The following is a 20477-nucleotide window of genomic DNA, read 5'->3' on the forward strand; positions in this document are numbered from 1 at the left end:
CTGCGATTTCCCGTAAATCCCGGACTCGGCCCGTATAGTAATGAAAGTACCCGGGATGTAAACTCATTTCCCGAACGATTTTTTAAGTTATTATTTCACCACTAAAACCCATGAGACTTGTAGTTTTCAAAAATGTTTTCATTTTTGATGAGACGCTGAATAAAAGAAGTTTAATCGCTGGCAAACGAAAACCTGCGATTTCCCGTAAATCCCGGACTCGGCCCGTATAGTCAAAAGTATACAAAGAAAGTACCCAGGGTGTAAACTCATTTCCCGCACGATTTTTTAAATTATTATTTCACCACTAAAGCCCATGAGACTTGTAGTTTTTAAAAATGTTTTCATTTTTGATGAGACGCTGAATAAAAGAAGTTTAATCGCCGGCAAACGAAAACCCGCCATTTGCCGTAAACCCCGGACTCGGCCCGCATAGTCAAAAGTATACAAAGAAAGTAACCAGGGAGTAAACTCATTTCCCGAACGATTTTTTAAATTATTTTTTCACCACTAAAACGCATGAGACTTGTAGTTTTCAAAATTGTTTTCATTTTTGATGAGACGCTGAATAAAAGAAGTTTAATCGCCGGCAAACGAAAACCTGCGATTTCCCGTAAATCCCGGACTCGGCCCGTATAGTCAAAAGTATACAAAGAAAGTACCCAGAGTGTAAACTCATTTCCCGAACGTTTTTTTAAATTATTATTTCACCACTAAAGCCCATGAGACTTGTAGTTTTTAAAATTGTTTTCATTTTTGATGAGACGCTGAATAAAAGAAGTTTAAACGCCGGCAAAAGAAAACCCGCGACTTCCCGTAAATCCCGGACTCGGCCCGTATAGTTAAAAGTATACAAAGGAAGTACCCAGGGAGTAAACTCATTTCCCGAACGATTTTTTAAAATATTTTTTCACCACTAAAACGCATGAGACTTGTAGTTTTCAAAAATGTTTTCATTTTTGATGAGACGCTGAATAAAAGAAGTTTAATCGCCGGCAAACGAAAACCTGCGATTTCCCGTAAATCCCGGACTCGGCCCGTATAGTAATGAAAGTACCCGGGATGTAAACTCATTTCCCCAAACGATTTTTTAAATTATTATTTCACCACTAAAACGCATGAGACTTGTAGTTTTCAAAAATGTTTTCATTTTTCATGAGACGCTGAATGAAAGAAGTTTAATCGCCGGCAAACGAAAACCTGCGATTTCCCGTAAATCCCGGACTCTGCCCGTATAGTCAAAAGTATACAAAGAAAGTACCCAGGGTGTAAACTCATTTCCCGAACGATTTTTTAAATTATTATTTCACCACTAAAGCCCATGAGACTTGTAGTTTTCAAAAATGTTTTCATTTTTGATGAGACGCTGAATAAAGGAAGTTTAATCGCCGGCAAACGAAAACCCGCCTTTTCCTGTAAACCCCGGACTCGGCCCGCATATTCAAAAGTATACAAAGAAAGTACCCAGGGAGTAAACTCATTTCCCGAACGATTTTTTAAATTATTATTTCACCACTAAAGCCCATGAGACTTGTAGTTTTCAAAATTGTTTTCATTTTTGATGAGACGCTGAATAAAAGAAGTTTAATCGCCGGCAAACGAAAACCTGCGATTTCCCGTAAATCCCGGACCTGGCCCGTATAGTCAAAAGTATACAAAGAAAGTACCCAGGGAGTCAACACATTTCCCGAACGATTTTTTAAATTATTATTTCACCACTAAAACGCATGAGACTTGTAGTTTTCAAAAATGTTTTCATTTTTGATGAGACGCTGAATAAAAGAAGTTTAATCGCCGGCAAACGAAAACCTGCGATTTCCCGTAAATCCCGGACTCTGCCCGTATAGTCGAATGTATACAAAGAAAGTACCCTGTGAGTAAACTCATTTCCCGAACGATTTTTTAAATTATTTTTTCACCACTGAAACGCATGAGATTTGTAGTTTTCAGAAATGTTTTCATTTTTGATGAGACGCTTAATGAAAATAGTTTAATCGCCAGCAAACGAAAACCCGCGATTTCCCGTAAATCCCGGGCTTGGCCCGTATAGTCGAATGTATACAAAGAAAGTACCCTGTGAGTAAACTCATTTCCAAAACGATTTTTAAATTATCTTTTCACCACTAAAACGCATGAGACTTGTAGTTTTCAAAAATGTTTTCATTTTTAATGAGACGCTGAATAAAAGAAGTTTAATCGCCGGCAAACGAAAACCCGCCATTTCCCGTAAACCCCGGACTCGACCCGTATAGTCAAAAGTATACAAAGAAAGTACCCAGGGAGTAAACTCATTTCCCGAACGATTTTTTATATTATTTTTTTACCACTAAACGCATGAGACTTGTAGTTTTCAAAAATATTTTCATATTTGATGGGACGCTGAATAAAAGAAGTTTAATCGCCGGCAAACGAAAATCCGCGATTTCCCGTAAATCCCGGACTCGGCCCGTATAGTCAAAAGTATACAAAGAAAGTACCCATGGAGTAAACTCATTTCCCGAACGATTTTTTAAATTTTTTTTTCACCACTAAAACGCATGAGACTTGCAGATTTCAAAAATGTTTTCATTTTTGATGAGACGCTTAATGAAAGAGGTTTAATCGCCGGCAAACGAAATCCCGCGTTTTCCCGTAAATCCGGGGCTTGGCCCGTATAGTCGAATGTATACAAAGAAAGTACCCAGGGGGTAAACTCATTTCCCGAACGATTTTTTAAAATATTTTTTCACCACTAAAACGCATGAGACTTGTAGTTTTCAAAAATGTTTTCATTTTTGATGAGACGCTGAATAAAAGAAGTTTAATCGCCGGCAAACGAAAACCTGCGATTTCCCGTAAATCCCGGACTCGGCCCGTATAGTAATGAAAGTACCCGGGATGTAAACTCATTTCCTGAACGATTTTTTAAATTATTATTTCACCACTAAAACCCATGAGACTTGTAGTTTTCAAAATTGTTTTCATTTTTGATGAGACGCTGAATAAAAGAAGTTTAATCGCCGGCAAACGAAAACCTGCGATTTCCCGTAAATCCCGGACCTGGCCCGTATAGTGAAAAGTATACAAAGAAAGTACCCAGGGAGTCAACACATTTCCCGAACGATTTTTTAAATTATTATTTCACCACTAAAACGCATGAGACTTGTAGTTTTCAAAAATGTTTTCATTTTTGATGAGACGCTGAATAAAAGAAGTTTAATCGCCGGCAAACGAAAACCTGCGATTTCCCGTAAATCCCGGACTCGGCCCGTATAGTCGAATGTATACAAAGAAAGTACCCTGTGAGTAAACTCATTTCCCGAACGATTTTTTAAATTATTTTTTCACCACTGAAACGCATGAGATTTGTAGTTTTCAGAAATGTTTTCATTTTTGATGAGACGCTTAATGAAAATAGTTTAATCGCCAGCAAACGAAAACCCGCGATTTCCCGTAAATCCCGGGCTTGGCCCGTATAGTCGAATGTATACAAAGAAAGTACCCTGTGAGTAAACTCATTTCCAAAACGATTTTTAAATTATCTTTTCACCACTAAAACGCATGAGACTTGTAGTTTTCAAAAATGTTTTCATTTTTAATGAGACGCTGAATAAAAGAAGTTTAATCGCCGGCAAACGAAAACCCGCCATTTCCCGTAAACCCCGGACTCGACCCGTATAGTCAAAAGTATACAAAGAAAGTACCCAGGGAGTAAACTCATTTCCCGAACGATTTTTTATATTTTTTTTTTACCACTAAACGCATGAGACTTGTAGTTTTCAAAAATATTTTCATATTTGATGGGACGCTGAATAAAAGAAGTTTAATCGCCGGCAAACGAAAACCCGCCATTTCCCGTAAACCCCGGACTCGACCCGTATAGTCAAAAGTATACAAAGAAAGTACCCAGGGAGTCAACACATTTCCCGAACGATTTTTTAAATTATTATTTCACCACTAAAACGCATGAGACTTGTAGTTTTCAAAAATGTTTTCATTTTTGATGAGACGCTGAATAAAAGAAGTTTAATCGCCGGCAAACGAAAACCTGCGATTTCCCGTAAATCCCGGACTCGGCCCGTATAGTCGAATGTATACAAAGAAAGTACCCTGTGAGTAAACTCATTTCCCGAACGATTTTTTAAATTATTTTTTCACCACTGAAACGCATGAGATTTGTAGTTTTCAGAAATGTTTTCATTTTTGATGAGACGCTTAATGAAAATAGTTTAATCGCCAGCAAACGAAAACCCGCGATTTCCCGTAAATCCCGGGCTTGGCCCGTATAGTCGAATGTATACAAAGAAAGTACCCTGTGAGTAAACTCATTTCCAAAACGATTTTTAAATTATCTTTTCACCACTAAAACGCATGAGACTTGTAGTTTTCAAAAATGTTTTCATTTTTAATGAGACGCTGAATAAAAGAAGTTTAATCGCCGGCAAACGAAAACCCGCCATTTCCCGTAAACCCCGGACTCGACCCGTATAGTCAAAAGTATACAAAGAAAGTACCCAGGGAGTAAACTCATTTCCCGAACGATTTTTTATATTTTTTTTTTACCACTAAACGCATGAGACTTGTAGTTTTCAAAAATATTTTCATATTTGATGGGACGCTGAATAAAAGAAGTTTAATCGCCGGCAAACGAAAATCCGCGATTTTCCGTAAATCCCGGACTCGGCCCGTATAGTCAAAAGTATACAAAGAAAGTACCCATGGAGTAAACTCATTTCCCGAACGATTTTTTAAATTTTTTTTTCACCACTAAAACGCATGAGACTTGCAGATTTCAAAAATGTTTTCATTTTTGATGAGACGCTTAATGAAAGAGGTTTAATCGCCGGCAAACGAAATCCCGCGTTTTCCCGTAAATCCGGGGCTTGGCCCGTATAGTCGAATGTATACAAAGAAAGTACCCAGGGAGTAAACTCATTTCCCGAACGATTTTTTAAAATATTTTTTCACCACTAAAACGCATGAGACTTGTAGTTTTCAAAAATGTTTTCATTTTTGATGAGACGCTGAATAAAAGAAGTTTAATCGCCGGCAAACGAAAACCTGCGATTTCCCGTAAATCCCGGACTCGGCCCGTATAGTAATGAAAGTACCCGGGATGTAAACTCATTTCCTGAACGATTTTTTAAATTATTATTTCACCACTAAAACCCATGAGACTTGTAGTTTTCAAAATTGTTTTCATTTTTGATGAGACGCTGAATAAAAGAAGTTTAATCGCCGGCAAACGAAAACCTGCGATTTCCCGTAAATCCCGGACCTGGCCCGTATAGTCAAAAGTATACAAAGAAAGTACCCAGGGAGTCAACACATTTCCCGAACGATTTTTTAAATTATTATTTCACCACTAAAACGCATGAGACTTGTAGTTTTCAAAAATGTTTTCATTTTTGATGAGACGCTGAATAAAAGAACTTTAATCGCCGGCAAACGAAAACCTGCGATTTCCCGTAAATCCCGGACTCGGCCCGTATAGTCGAATGTATACAAAGAAAGTACCCTGTGAGTAAACTCATTTCCCGAACGATTTTTTAAATTATTTTTTCACCACTGAAACGCATGAGATTTGTAGTTTTCAGAAATGTTTTCATTTTTGATGAGACGCTTAATGAAAATAGTTTAATCGCCAGCAAACGAAAACCCGCGATTTCCCGTAAATCCCGGGCTTGGCCCGTATAGTCGAATGTATACAAAGAAAGTACCCTGTGAGTAAACTCATTTCCAAAACGATTTTTAAATTATCTTTTCACCACTAAAACGCATGAGACTTGTAGTTTTCAAAAATGTTTTCATTTTTAATGAGACGCTGAATAAAAGAAGTTTAATCGCCGGCAAACGAAAACCCGCCATTTCCCGTAAACCCCGGACTCGACCCGTATAGTCAAAAGTATACAAAGAAAGTACCCAGGGAGTAAACTCATTTCCCGAACGATTTTTTATATTTTTTTTTACCACTAAACGCATGAGACTTGTAGTTTTCAAAAATATTTTCATATTTGATGGGACGCTGAATAAAAGAAGTTTAATCGCCGGCAAACGAAAATCCGCGATTTCCCGTAAATCCCGGACTCGGCCCGTATAGTCAAAAGTATACAAAGAAAGTACCCATGGAGTAAACTCATTTCCCGAACGATTTTTTAAATTTTTTTTTCACCACTAAAACGCATGAGACTTGCAGATTTCAAAAATGTTTTCATTTTTGATGAGACGCTTAATGAAAGAGGTTTAATCGCCGGCAAACGAAATCCCGCGTTTTCCCGTAAATCCGGGGCTTGGCCCGTATAGTCGAATGTATACAAAGAAAGTACCCAGGGAGTAAACTCATTTCCCGAACGATTTTTTAAAATATTTTTTCACCACTAAAACGCATGAGACTTGTAGTTTTCAAAAATGTTTTCATTTTTGATGAGACGCTGAATAAAAGAAGTTTAATCGCCGGCAAACGAAAACCTGCGATTTCCCGTAAATCCCGGACTCGGCCCGTATAGTAATGAAAGTACCCGGGATGTAAACTCATTTCCTGAACGATTTTTTAAATTATTATTTCACCACTAAAACCCATGAGACTTGTAGTTTTCAAAATTGTTTTCATTTTTGATGAGACGCTGAATAAAAGAAGTTTAATCGCCGGCAAACGAAAACCCGCCATTTCCCGTAAACCCCGGACTCGGCACGCATAGTCAAAAGTATACAAAGAAAGTACCCAGGGAGTAAACTCATTTCCCGAACGATTTTTTAAATTATTTTTTCACCACTTAAACGCATGAGACTTGTAGTTTTCAAAATTGTTTTCATTTTTGATGAGACGCTGAATAAAAGAAGTTTAATCGCCGGCAAACGAAAACCCGCCATTTCCCGTAAACCCCGGACTCGGCACGCATAGTCAAAAGTATACAAAGAAAGTACCCAGGGAGTAAACTCATTTCCCGAACGATTTTTAAATTAATTTTTCACCACTTAAACGCATGAGACTTGTAGTTTTCAAAATTGTTTTCATTTTTGATGAGACGCTGAATAAAAGAAGTTTAATCGCCGGCAAACAAAAACCTGCAATTTCCCGTAAATCCCGGACTCGGTCCGTATAGTCAAAAGTATACAAAGAAAGTACCCAGGGTGTAAACACATTTCCCGAACGATTTTTTAAATTATTATTTCACCACTAAAACGCATGAGACTTGTAGTTTTCAAAAATGTTTTCATTTTTGATGAGACGCTGAATAAAAGAAGTTTAATCGCCGGCAAACGAAAACCTGCGATTTCCCGTAAATCCCGGACTCGGCCCGTATAGTCGAATGTATACAAAGAAAGTACCCTGTGAGTAAACTCATTTCCCGAACGATTTTTTAAATTATTTTTTCACCACTGAAACGCATGAGATTTGTAGTTTTCAGAAATGTTTTCATTTTTGATGAGACGCTGAATAAAAGAAGTTTCATCGCCAGCAAACGAAAACCCGCGATTTCCCGTAAACCCCGGACTCGACCCGTATAGTCAAAAGTATACAAAGAAAGTACCCAGGGAGTAAACTCATTTCCCGAACGATTTTTTATATTATTTTTTTACCACTAAACGCATGAGACTTGTAGTTTTCAAAAATATTTTCATATTTGATGGGACGCTGAATAAAAGAAGTTTAATCGCCGGCAAACGAAAATCCGCGATTTCCCGTAAATCCCGGACTCGGCCCGTATAGTCAAAAGTATACAAAGAAAGTACCCATGGAGTAAACTCATTTCCCGAACGATTTTTTAAATTTTTTTTTCACCACTAAAACGCATGAGACTTGTAGTTTTCAAAAATGTTTTTATTTTTGATGAGACGCTTAATGAAAGAGGTTTAATCGCCGGCAAACGAAATCCCGCGTTCTCCCGTAAATCCGGGGCTTGGCCCGTATAGTCAAATGTATACAAAGAAAGTACCCAGGGAGTAAACTCATTTCCCGAACGATTTTTTATACTATTTTTTTACCACTAAACGCATGAGACTTGTATTTTTCAAAAATATTTTCATATTTGATGGGACGCTGAATAAAAAAAGTTTAATCGCCGGCAAACGAAAATCCGCAATTTCCCGTAAATCCCGGACTCGGCCCATATAGTCAAAAGTATACAAAGAAAGTACCCATGGAGTAAACTCATTTCCCGAACGATTTTTTAAATTTTTTTTTCACCACTAAAACGCATGAGACTTGTAGTTTTTAAAAATGTTTTCATTTGTGATGAGACGCTGAATAAAAGAAGTTTAATCGCCGGCAAACGAAAACCCGCCATTTCCCGTAAACAACGGACTCGGCCCGCATAGTCAAAAGTATACAAAGAAAGTACCAAGGGAGTAAACTCATTTCCCGAACGATTTTTTAATTTTTTTTTTCACCACTAAAACGCATGAGACTTGTAGTTTTTAAAATTGTTTTCATTTTTGATGAGACGCTGAATAAAAGAAGTTTAATCGCCGGCAAACGAAAACCTGCGATTTCCCGTAAATCCCGGACTCGGCCCGTATAGTCGAATGTATACAAAGAAAGTACCCTGTGAGTAAACTCATTTCCCGAACGATTTTTTAAATTATTTTTTCACCACTGAAACGCATGAGATTTGTAGTTTTCAGAAATGTTTTTATTTTTGATGAGACGCTTAATGAAAATAGTTTAATCGCCAGCAAACGAAAACCCGCGATTTCCCGTAAATCCCGGGCTTGACCCGTATAGTCGAATGTATACAAAGAAAGTACCCTGTGAGTAAACTCATTTCCAAAACGATTTTTTAAATTATTATTTCGCCACTAAAGCCCATGAGACTTGTAGTTTTTAAAAAACTTTTCATTTTTGATGAGACGCTTAATGAAAGTGGTTTAATCGCCAGCAAACGAAAACCCGCAATTTCCCGTAAATCCCGGGATTGGCCCGTATAGTCAAAAGTATACAAAGAAAGTACCCAGAGTGTAAACTCATTTCCCGAACGTTTTTTTAAATTATTATTTCACCACTAAAGCCCATAAGACTTGTAGTTTTTAAAAATGTTTTCATTTTTGATGAGACGCTGAATAAAAGAAGTTTAATCGCCGGCAAACGAAAACCCGCCATTTCCCGTAAACCCCGGACTCGGCACGCATATTCAAACGCATGAGACTTGTAGTTTTCAAAAATATTTTCATATTTGATGGGACGCTGAATAAAAGAAGTTTAATCGCCGGCAAACGAAAATCCGCGATTTCCCGTAAATCCCGGACTCGGCCCGTATAGTCAAAAGTATACAAAGAAAGTACCCATGGAGTAAACTCATTTCCCGAACGATTTTTTAAATTTTTTTTTCACCACTAAAACGCATGAGACTTGTAGTTTTCAAAAATGTTTTTATTTTTGATGAGACGCTTAATGAAAGAGGTTTAATCGCCGGCAAACGAAATCCCGCGTTCTCCCGTAAATCCGGGGCTTGGCCCGTATAGTCAAATGTATACAAAGAAAGTACCCAGGGAGTAAACTCATTTCCCGAACGATTTTTTATACTATTTTATTACCACTAAACGCATGAGACTTGTATTTTTCAAAAATATTTTCATATTTGATGGGACGCTGAATAAAAAAAGTTTAATCGCCGGCAAACGAAAATCCGCAATTTCCCGTAAATCCCGGACTCGGCCCATATAGTCAAAAGTATACAAAGAAAGTACCCATGGAGTAAACTCATTTCCCGAACGATTTTTTAAATTTTTTTTTCACCACTAAAACGCATGAGACTTGTAGTTTTTAAAAATGTTTTCATTTGTGATGAGACGCTGAATAAAAGAAGTTTAATCGCCGGCAAACGAAAACCCGCCATTTCCCGTAAACAACGGACTCGGCCCGCATAGTCAAAAGTATACAAAGAAAGTACCCAGGGAGTAAACTCATTTCCCGAACGATTTTTTAATTTTTTTTTTCACCACTAAAACGCATGAGACTTGTAGTTTTTAAAATTGTTTTCATTTTTGATGAGACGCTGAATAAAAGAAGTTTAATCGCCGGCAAACGAAAACCTGCGATTTCCCGTAAATCCCGGACTCGGCCCGTATAGTCGAATGTATACAAAGAAAGTACCCTGTGAGTAAACTCATTTCCCGAACGATTTTTTAAATTATTTTTTCACCACTGAAACGCATGAGATTTGTAGTTTTCAGAAATGTTTTTATTTTTGATGAGACGCTTAATGAAAATAGTTTAATCGCCAGCAAACGAAAACCCGCGATTTCCCGTAAATCCCGGGCTTGACCCGTATAGTCGAATGTATACAAAGAAAGTACCCTGTGAGTAAACTCATTTCCAAAACGATTTTTTAAATTATTATTTCGCCACTAAAGCCCATGAGACTTGTAGTTTTTAAAAAACTTTTCATTTTTGATGAGACGCTTAATGAAAGTGGTTTAATCGCCAGCAAACGAAAACCCGCAATTTCCTGTAAATCCCGGGATTGGCCCGTATAGTCAAAAGTATACAAAGAAAGTACCCAGAGTGTAAACTCATTTCCCGAACGTTTTTTTAAATTATTATTTCACCACTAAAGCCCATAAGACTTGTAGTTTTTAAAAATGTTTTCATTTTTGATGAGACGCTGAATAAAAGAAGTTTAATCGCCGGCAAACGAAAACCCGCCATTTCCCGTAAACCCCGGACTCGGCACGCATATTCAAAAGTATACAAAGAAAGTACCCAGGGAGTAAACTCATTTCCCGAACGATTTTTTAAATTATTTTTTCACCACTTAAACGCATGAGACTTGTAGTTTTCAAATTTGTTTTCATTTTTGATGAGACGCTGAATAAAAGAAGTTTAATCGCCGGCAAACGAAAACCTGCAATTTTCCGTAAATCCCGGACTCGGTCCGTATAGTCAAAAGTATACAAAGAAAGTACCCAGGGTGTAAACACATTTCCCGAACGATTTTTTAAATTATTATTTCACCACTAAAACGCATGAGACTTGTAGTTTTCAAAAATGTTTTCATTTTTGATGAGACGCTGAATAAAAGAAGTTTAATCGCCGGCAAACGAAAACCTGCGATTTCCCGTAAATCCCGGACTCGGCCCGTATAGTCAAATGTATACAAAGAAAGCACCCTGTGAGTAAACTCATTTCCCGGACGATTTTTTAAATTATTTTTTCACCACTGAAACGCATGAGATTTGTAGTTTTCAGAAATGTTTTCATTTTTGATGAGACGCTTAATGAAAATAGTTTAATCGCCAGCAAACGAAAAACCGCGATTTCCCGTAAATCCCGGGCTTGACCCGTATAGTCGAATGTATACAAAGAAAGTACCCTGTGAGTAAACTCATTTCCAAAACGATTTTTTAAATTATTATTTCGCCACTAAAGCCCATGAGACTTGTAGTTTTTAAAAAATTTTTCATTTTTGATGAGACGCTTAATGAAAGTGGTTTAATCGCCAGCAAACGAAAACCCGCAATTTCCCGTAAATCCCGGGATTGGCCCGTATAGTCAAAAGTATACAAAGAAAGTACCCAGAGTGTAAACTCATTTCCCGAACGTTTTTTTAAATTATTATTTCACCACTAAAGCCCATGAGACTTGTAGTTTTTAAAAATGTTTTCATTTTTGATGAGACGCTGAATAAAAGAAGTTTAATCGCCGGCAAACGAAAACCTGCAATTTTCCGTAAATCCCGGACTCGGTCCGTATAGTCAAAAGTATACAAAGAAAGTACCCAGGGTGTAAACACATTTCCCGAACGATTTTTTAAATTATTATTTCACCACTAAAACGCATGAGACTTGTAGTTTTCAAAAATGTTTTCATTTTTGATGAGACGCTGAATAAAAGAAGTTTAATCGCCGGCAAACGAAAACCTGCGATTTCCCGTAAATCCCGGACTCGGCCCGTATAGTCAAATGTATACAAAGAAAGCACCCTGTGAGTAAACTCATTTCCCGGACGATTTTTTAAATTATTTTTTCACCACTGAAACGCATGAGATTTGTAGTTTTCAGAAATGTTTTCATTTTTGATGAGACGCTTAATGAAAATAGTTTAATCGCCAGCAAACGAAAAACCGCGATTTCCCGTAAATCCCGGGCTTGACCCGTATAGTCGAATGTATACAAAGAAAGTACCCTGTGAGTAAACTCATTTCCAAAACGATTTTTTAAATTATTATTTCGCCACTAAAGCCCATGAGACTTGTAGTTTTTAAAAAATTTTTCATTTTTGATGAGACGCTTAATGAAAGTGGTTTAATCGCCAGCAAACGAAAACCCGCAATTTCCCGTAAATCCCGGGATTGGCCCGTATAGTCAAAAGTATACAAAGAAAGTACCCAGAGTGTAAACTCATTTCCCGAACGTTTTTTTAAATTATTATTTCACCACTAAAGCCCATGAGACTTGTAGTTTTTAAAAATGTTTTCATTTTTGATGAGACGCTGAATAAAAGAAGTTTAATCGCCGGCAAACGAAAACCCGCCATTTCCCGTAAACCCCGGACTCGGCACGCATAGTCAAAAGTATACAAAGAAAGTACCCAGGGAGTAAACTTATTTCCCGAACGATTTTTTAAATTATTTTTTCACCACTTAAACGCATGAGACTTGTAGTTTTCAAAATTGTTTTCATTTTTGATGAGACGCTGAATAAAAGAAGTTTAATCGCCGGCAAACGAAAACCTGCAATTTCCCGTAAATCCCGGACTCGGTCCGTATAGTCAAAAGTATACAAAGAAAGTACCCAGGGTGTAAACACATTTCCCGAACGATTTTTTAAATTATTATTTCACCACTAAAACGCATGAGACTTGTAGTTTTCAAAAATGTTTTCATTTTTGATGAGACGCTGAATAAAAGAAGTTTAATCGCCGGCAAACGAAAACCTGCGATTTCCCGTAAATCCCGGACTCGGCGCGTATAGTCAAAAGTATACAAAGAAAGTACCCAGAGTGTAAACTCATTTCCCGAACGTTTTTTTAAATTATTATTTCGCCACTAAAGCCCATGAGACTTGTAGTTTTTAAAAAAATTTTCATTTTTGATGAGACGCTTAATGAAAGTGGTTTAATCGCCAGCAAACGAAAACCCGCAATTTCCCGTAAATCCCGGGATTGGCCCGTATAGTCAAAAGTATACAAAGAAAGTACCCGGGGAGTAAACTCATTTCCCGAACGATTTTTTATATTATTTTTTTACCACTAAACGCATGAGACTTGTAGTTTTCAAAAATATTTTCATATTTGATGGGACGCTGAATAAAAGAAGTTTAATCGCCGGCAAACGAAAATCCGCGATTTTCAGTAAATCCCGGACTCGGCCCGTATAGTCAAAAGTATACAAAGAAAGTACCCATGGAGTAAACTCATTTCCCGAACGATTTTTTAAATTTTTTTTTCACCACTAAAACGCATGAGACTTGTAGTTTTTTAAAATGTTTTCATTTGTGATGAGACGCTGAATAAAAGAAGTTTAATCGCCGGCAAACGAAAACCCGCCATTTCCCGTAAACCCCGGACTCGGCCCGCATAGTCAAAAGTATACAAAGAAAGTACCCAGGGAGTAAACTCATTTCCCGAACGATTTTTTAAATTATTTTTTCACCACTAAAACGCATGAGACTTGTAGTTTTCAAAATTGTTTTTATTTTTGATGAGATGCTGAATAAAAGAAGTTTAATCGCTGGCAAACGAAAACCTGCGATTTCCCGTAAATCCCGGACTCGGCCCGTATAGTCAAAAGTATACAAAGAAAGTACCCAGAGTGTAAACTCATTTCCCGAACGTTTTTTTAAATTATTATTTCGCCACTAAAGCCCATGAGACTTGTAGTTTTCAAAAAAAATTTCATTTTTGATGAGACGCTTAATGAAAGTGGTTTAATCGCCAGCAAAGAAAAAACCCGCAATTTCCCGTAAATCCCGGGATTGGCCCGTATAGTCAAAAGTATACAAAGAAAGTACCCAGGGAGTAAACTCATTTCCCGAACGATTTTTTATATTATTTTTTTACCAATAAACGCATGAGACTTGTAGTTTTCAAAAATATTTTCATATTTGATGGGACGCTGAATAAAAGAAGTTTAATCGCCGGCAAACGAAAATCCGCGATTTTCCGTAAATCCCGGACTCGGCCCGTATAGTCAAAAGTATACAAAGAAAGTACCCATGGAGTAAACTCATTTCCCGAACGATTTTTTAAATTTTTTTTTCACAACTAAAACGCATGAGACTTGTAGTTTTTAAAAATGTTTTCATTTGTGATGAGACGCTGAATAAAAGAAGTTTAATCGCCGGCAAACGAAAACCCGCCATTTCCCGTAAACCCCGGAATCGGCCCGCATAGTCAAAAGTATACAAAGAAAGTACCCAGGGAGTAAACTCATTTCCCGAACGATTTTTTAAATTATTTTTTCACCACTAAAACGCTTGAGACTTGTAGTTTTCAAAATTGTTTTCATTTTTGATGAGACGCGGAATAAAAGAAGTTTAATCGCCGGCAAACGAAAACCTGCGATTTCCCGTAAATCCCGGACTCGGCCCGTATAGTCAAAAGTATACAAAGAAAGTACCCAGAGTGTAAACTCATTTCCCGAACGTTTTTTTAAATTATTATTTCACCACTAAAGCCCATGAGACTTGTAGTTTTTAAAAATGTTTTCATTTTTGATGAGACGCTGAATAAAAGAAGTTTAATCGCCGGCAAACGAAAACCCGCGACTTCCCGTAAATCCCGGGATTGGCCCGTATAGTCAAAAGTATACAAAGAAAGTACCCAGGGAGTAAACTCATTTCCCGAACGATTTTTTAAATTATTTTTTCACCACTAAAACGCATGAGACTTGTAGTTTTCAAAATTGTTTCTATTTTTGATGAGACGCTGAATAAAAGAAGTTTAATCGCCGGCAAACGAAAACCTGCGATTTCCCGTAAATCCCGGACTCGGCCCGTATAGTCAAAAGTATACAAAGAAAGTACCCAGAGTGTAAACTCATTTCCCGAACGTTTTTTTAAATTATTATTTCACCACTAAAGCCCATGAGACTTGTAGTTTTTAAAAATGTTTTCATTTTTGATGAGACGCTGAATAAAAGAAGTTTAAACGCCGGCAAAAGAAAACCCGCGACTTCCCGTAAATCCCGGACTCGGCCCGTATAGTTAAAAGTATACAAAGAAAGTACCCAGGGAGTAAACTCATTTCCCGAACGATTTTTTAAAATACTTTTTCACCACTAAAACGCATGAGACTTGTAGTTTTTAAAAATGTTTTCATTTGTGATGAGACGCTGAATAAAAGAAGTTTAATCGCCGGCAAACGAAAACCCGCCATTTCCCGTAAACCCCGGACTCGGCCCGCATAGTCAAAAGTATACAAAGAAAGTACCCAGGGAGTAAACTCATTTCCCGAACGATTTTTTAAATTATTTTTTCACCACTAAAACGCATGAGACTTGTAGTTTTCAAAATTGTTTTCCTTTTTGATGAGACGCTGAATAAAAGAAGTTTAATCGCCGGCAAACGAAAACCTGCGATTTCCCGTAAATCCCGGACTCGGCCCGTATAGTCAAAAGTATACAAAGAAAGTACCCAGAGTGTAAACTCATTTCCCGAACGTTTTTTTAAATTATTATTTCGCCACTAAAGCCCATGAGACTTGTAGTTTTTAAAAAAATTTTCATTTTTGATGAGACGCTTAATGAAAGTGGTTTAATCGCCAGCAAACGAAAACCCGCAATTTCCCGTAAATCCCGGGATTGGCCCGTATAGTCAAAAGTATACAAAGAAAGTACCCAGGGAGTAAACTCATTTCCCGAACGATTTTTTATATTATTTTTTTACCACTAAACGCATGAGACTTGTAGTTTTCAAAAATATTTTCATATTTGATGGGACGCTGAATAAAAGAAGTTTAATCGCCGGCAAACGAAAATCCGCGATTTTCAGTAAATCCCGGACTCGGCCCGTATAGTCAAAAGTATACAAAGAAAGTACCCATGGAGTAAACTCATTTCCCGAACGATTTTTTAAATTTTTTTTTCACCACTAAAACGCATGAGACTTGTAGTTTTTAAAAATGTTTTCATTTGTGATGAGACGCTGAATAAAAGAAGTTTAATCGCCGGCAAACGAAAACCCGCCATTTCCCGTAAACCCCGGACTCGGCCCGCATAGTCAAAAGTATACAAAGAAAGTACCCAGGGAGTAAACTCATTTCCCGAACGATTTTTTAAATTATTTTTTCACCACTAAAACGCATGAGACTTGTAGTTTTCAAAATTGTTTTTATTTTTGATGAGATGCTGAATAAAAGAAGTTTAATCGCTGGCAAACGAAAACCTGCGATTTCCCGTAAATCCCGGACTCGGCCCGTATAGTCAAAAGTATACAAAGAAAGTACCCAGAGTGTAAACTCATTTCCCGAACGTTTTTTTAAATTATTATTTCACCACTAAAGCCCATGAGACTTGTAGTTTTTAAAAATGTTTTCATTTTTGATGAGACGCTGAATAAAAGAAGTTTAAACGCCGGCAAAAGAAAACCCGCCACTTCCCGTAAATCCCGGACTCGGCCCGTATAGTTAAAAGTATACAAAGAAAGTACCCAGGGAGTAAACTCATTTCCCGAACGATTTTTTAAAATATTTTTTCACCACTAAAACGCATGAGACTTGTAGTTTTTAAAAATGTTTTCCTTTGTGATGAGACGCTGAATAAAAGAAGTTTAATCGCCGGCAAACGAAAACCCGCCATTTCCCGTAAACCCCGGACTCGGCCGCATAGTCAAAAGTATACAAAGAAAGTACCCAGGGAGTAAACTCATTTCCCGAACGATTTTTTAAATTATTTTTTCACCACTAAAACGCATGAGACTTGTAGTTTTCAAAATTGTTTTCATTTTTGATGAGACGCTGAATAAAAGAAGTTAAATCGCCGGCAAACGAAAACCTGCGATTTCCCGTAAATCCCGGACTCGGCCCGTATAGTCAAAAGTATACAAAGAAAGTACCCAGAGTGTAAACTCATTTCCCGAACGTTTTTTTAAATTATTATTTCGCCACTAAAGCCCATGAGACTTGTAGTTTTCAAAAAAAATTTCATTTTTGATGAGACGCTTAATGAAAGTGGTTTAATCGCCAGCAAACAAAAAACCCGCAATTTCCCGTAAATCCCGGGATTGGCCCGTATAGTCAAAAGTATACAAAGAAAGTACCAAGGGAGTAAACTCATTTCCCGAACGATTTTTTATATTATTTTTTTACCACTAAACGCATGAGACTTGTAGTTTTCAAAAATATTTTCATATTTGATGGGACGCTGAATAAAAGAAGTTTAATCGCCGGCAAACGAAAATCCGCGATTTTCCGTAAATCCCGGACTCGGCCCGTATAGTCAAAAGTATACAAAGAAAGTACCCATGGAGTAAACTCATTTCCCGAACGATTTTTTAAATTTTTTTTTCACCACTAAAACGCATGAGACTTGTAGTTTTTAAAAATGTTTTCATTTGTGATGAGACGCTGAATAAAAGAAGTTTAATCTCCGGCAAACGAAAACCCGCCATTTCCCGTAAACCCCGGATTCGGCCCGCATAGTCAAAAGTATACAAAGAAAGTACCCAGGGAGTAAACTCATTTCCCGAACGATTTTTTAAATTATTTTTTCACCACTAAAACGCATGAGACTTGTAGTTTTCAAAATTGTTTTCATTTTTGATGAGACGCTGAATAAAAGAAGTTTAATCGCCGGCAAACGAAAACCTGCGATTTTCCGTAAATCCCGGACTCGGCCCGTATAGTCAAAAGTATACAAAGAAAGTACCCAGAGTGTAAACTCATTTCCCGAACGTTTTTTTAAATTATTATTTCACCACTAAAGCCCATGAGACTTGTAGTTTTTAAAAATGTTTTCATTTTTGATGAGACGCTGAGTAAAAGAAGTTTAAACGCCGGCAAAAGAAAACCCGCGACTTCCCGTAAATCCCGGACTCGGCCCGTATAGTTAAAAGTATACAAAGAAAGTACCCAGGGAGTAAACTCATTTCCCGAACGATTTTTTAAAATATTTTTTCACCACTAAAACGCATGAGACTTGTAGTTTTCAAAAATGTTTTCATTTTTGATGAGACGCTGAATAAAAGAAGTTTAATCGCCGGCAAACGAGGACCTGCGATTTCCCGTAAATCCCGGACTCGGCCCGTATAGTAATGAAAGTACCCGGGATGTAAACTCATTTCCCTAACGATTTTTTAAATTATTATTTCACCACTAAAACGCATGAGACTTGTAGTTTTTAAAAATGTTTTCATTTGTGATGAGACGCTGAATAAAAGAAGTTTAATTGCCGGCAAACGAAAACCTGCGATTTCCCGTAAATCCCGGATTCGGCCCGTATAGTCAAAAGTATACAAAGAAAGTACCCAGGGAGTAAACTCATTTCCCGAACGATTTTTTAAATTATTTTTTCACCACTAAAACGCATGAGACTTGTAGTTTTCAAAATTGTTTTCATTTTTGATGAGACGCTGAATAAAAGAAGTTTAATCGCCGGCAAACGAAAACCTGCGATTTCCCGTAAATCCCGGACTCGGCCCGTATAGTCAAAAGTATACAAAGAAAGTACCCAGAGTGTAAACTCATTTCCCGAACGTTTTTTTAAATTATTATTTCACCACTAAAGCCCATGAGACTTGTAGTTTTTAAAAATGTTTTCATTTTTGATAAGACGCTGAATAAAAGAAGTTTAAACGCCGGCAAAAGAAAACCCGCGACTTCCCGTAAATCCCGGACTCGGCCCGTATAGTTAAAAGTATACAAAGAAAGTACCCAGGGAGTAAACTCATTTCCCGAACGATTTTTTAAAATATTTTTTCACCACTAAAACGCATGAGACTTGTAGTTTTCAAAAATGTTTTGATTTTTGATGAGACGCTGAATAAAAGAAGTTTAATCGCCGGCAAACGAGGACCTGCGATTTCCCGTAAATCCCGGACTCGGCCCGTATAGTAATGAAAGTACCCGGGATGTAAACTCATTTCCCGAACGATTTTTTAAATTATTATTTCATCACTAAAACCCATGAGACTTGTAGTTTTTAAAAATGTTTTCATTTTTGATGAAACGCTGAACAAAAGAAGTTTAATCGCCGGCAAACGAAAACCCGCCATTTCCCGTAAACCCCGGACTCGGCCCGCATAGTCAAAAGTATACAAAGAAAGTACCCAGGGAGTAAACTCATTTCCCGAACGATTTTTTAAATTATTTTTTCACCACCAAAACGCATGAGACTTGTAGTTTTTAAAAATGTTTTCATTTTTGTTGAGACGCTGAATAAAAGAAGTTTAATCGCCGGCAAACGAAAACCTGCGATTTCCCGTAAATCCCGGACTCGGCTTGTATAGTCAAAAGTATACAAAGAAAGTACCCAGGGAGTAAACTCATTTCCCGAACGATTTTTTAAAATATTTTTTCACCACTAAAACGCATGAGACTTGTAGTTTTCAAAAATGTTTTCATTTTTGATGAGACGCTGAATAAAAGAAGTTTAATCGCCGGCAAACGAAAACATGCCATTTCCCGTAAATCCCGGACTCGGCCCGTATAGTAAAGAAAGTACCCGGGATGTAAACTCATTTCCCGAACGATTTTTTAAATTATATTTTCACCACTAAAACGCATGGGACTTGTAGTTTTCAAAAATGTTTTCATTTTTGATGAGACGCTGAATGAAAGAAGTTTATTCGCCGGCAAACGAAAACCTGCGATTTCCCGTAAATCCCGGACTCGGCCCGTATAGTCAAAAGTATACAAAGAAAGTACCCAGGGTGTAAACTCATTTCCCGAACGATTTTTTAAATTATTATTTCACCACTAAAGCCCATGAGACTTGTAGTTTTTAAAAATGTTTTCATTCTTGATGAGACGCTGAATAAAAGTAGTTTAAACGCCGGCAAACGAAAACCCGCGATTTCCCGTAAATCCCGGACTCGGCTCGTATAGTCAAAAGTATACAAAGAAAGTACCCAGGGAGTAAACTCATTTCCCGAACGATTTTTTAAAATATTTTTTCACCACTAAAACCCATGAGACTTATAGTTTTTAAAAATATTTTCATTTTTGATGAGACGCTGAATGAAAGAAGTTTATTCGCCGGCAAACGAAAGCCTGCGATTTCCCGTAAATCCCGGACTCGGCCCGTATAGTCAGAAGTATACAAAGAAAGTACCCAGGGTGTAAACTCATTTTCCGAACGATTTTTTAAATTATTATTTCACCACTAAAGCCCATGAGACTTGTAGTTTTTAAAAATGTTTTCATTTTTGATGAGACGCTGAATAAAAGTAGTTTAAACGCCGGCAAACGAAAACCCGCGATTTCCCGTAAATCCCGGACTCGGCTCGTATAGTCAAAAGTATACAAAGAAAGTACCCAGGGAGTAAACTCATTTCCCGAACGATTTTTTAAAATATTTTTTCACCACTAAAACGCATGAGACTTGTAGTTTTCAAAAATGTTTTCA

Source organism: Hydractinia symbiolongicarpus, chromosome 13, assembly GCF_029227915.1.
Source record: "Hydractinia symbiolongicarpus strain clone_291-10 chromosome 13, HSymV2.1, whole genome shotgun sequence".
In the NCBI taxonomy this organism is placed as follows: domain Eukaryota; kingdom Metazoa; phylum Cnidaria; class Hydrozoa; order Anthoathecata; family Hydractiniidae; genus Hydractinia; species Hydractinia symbiolongicarpus.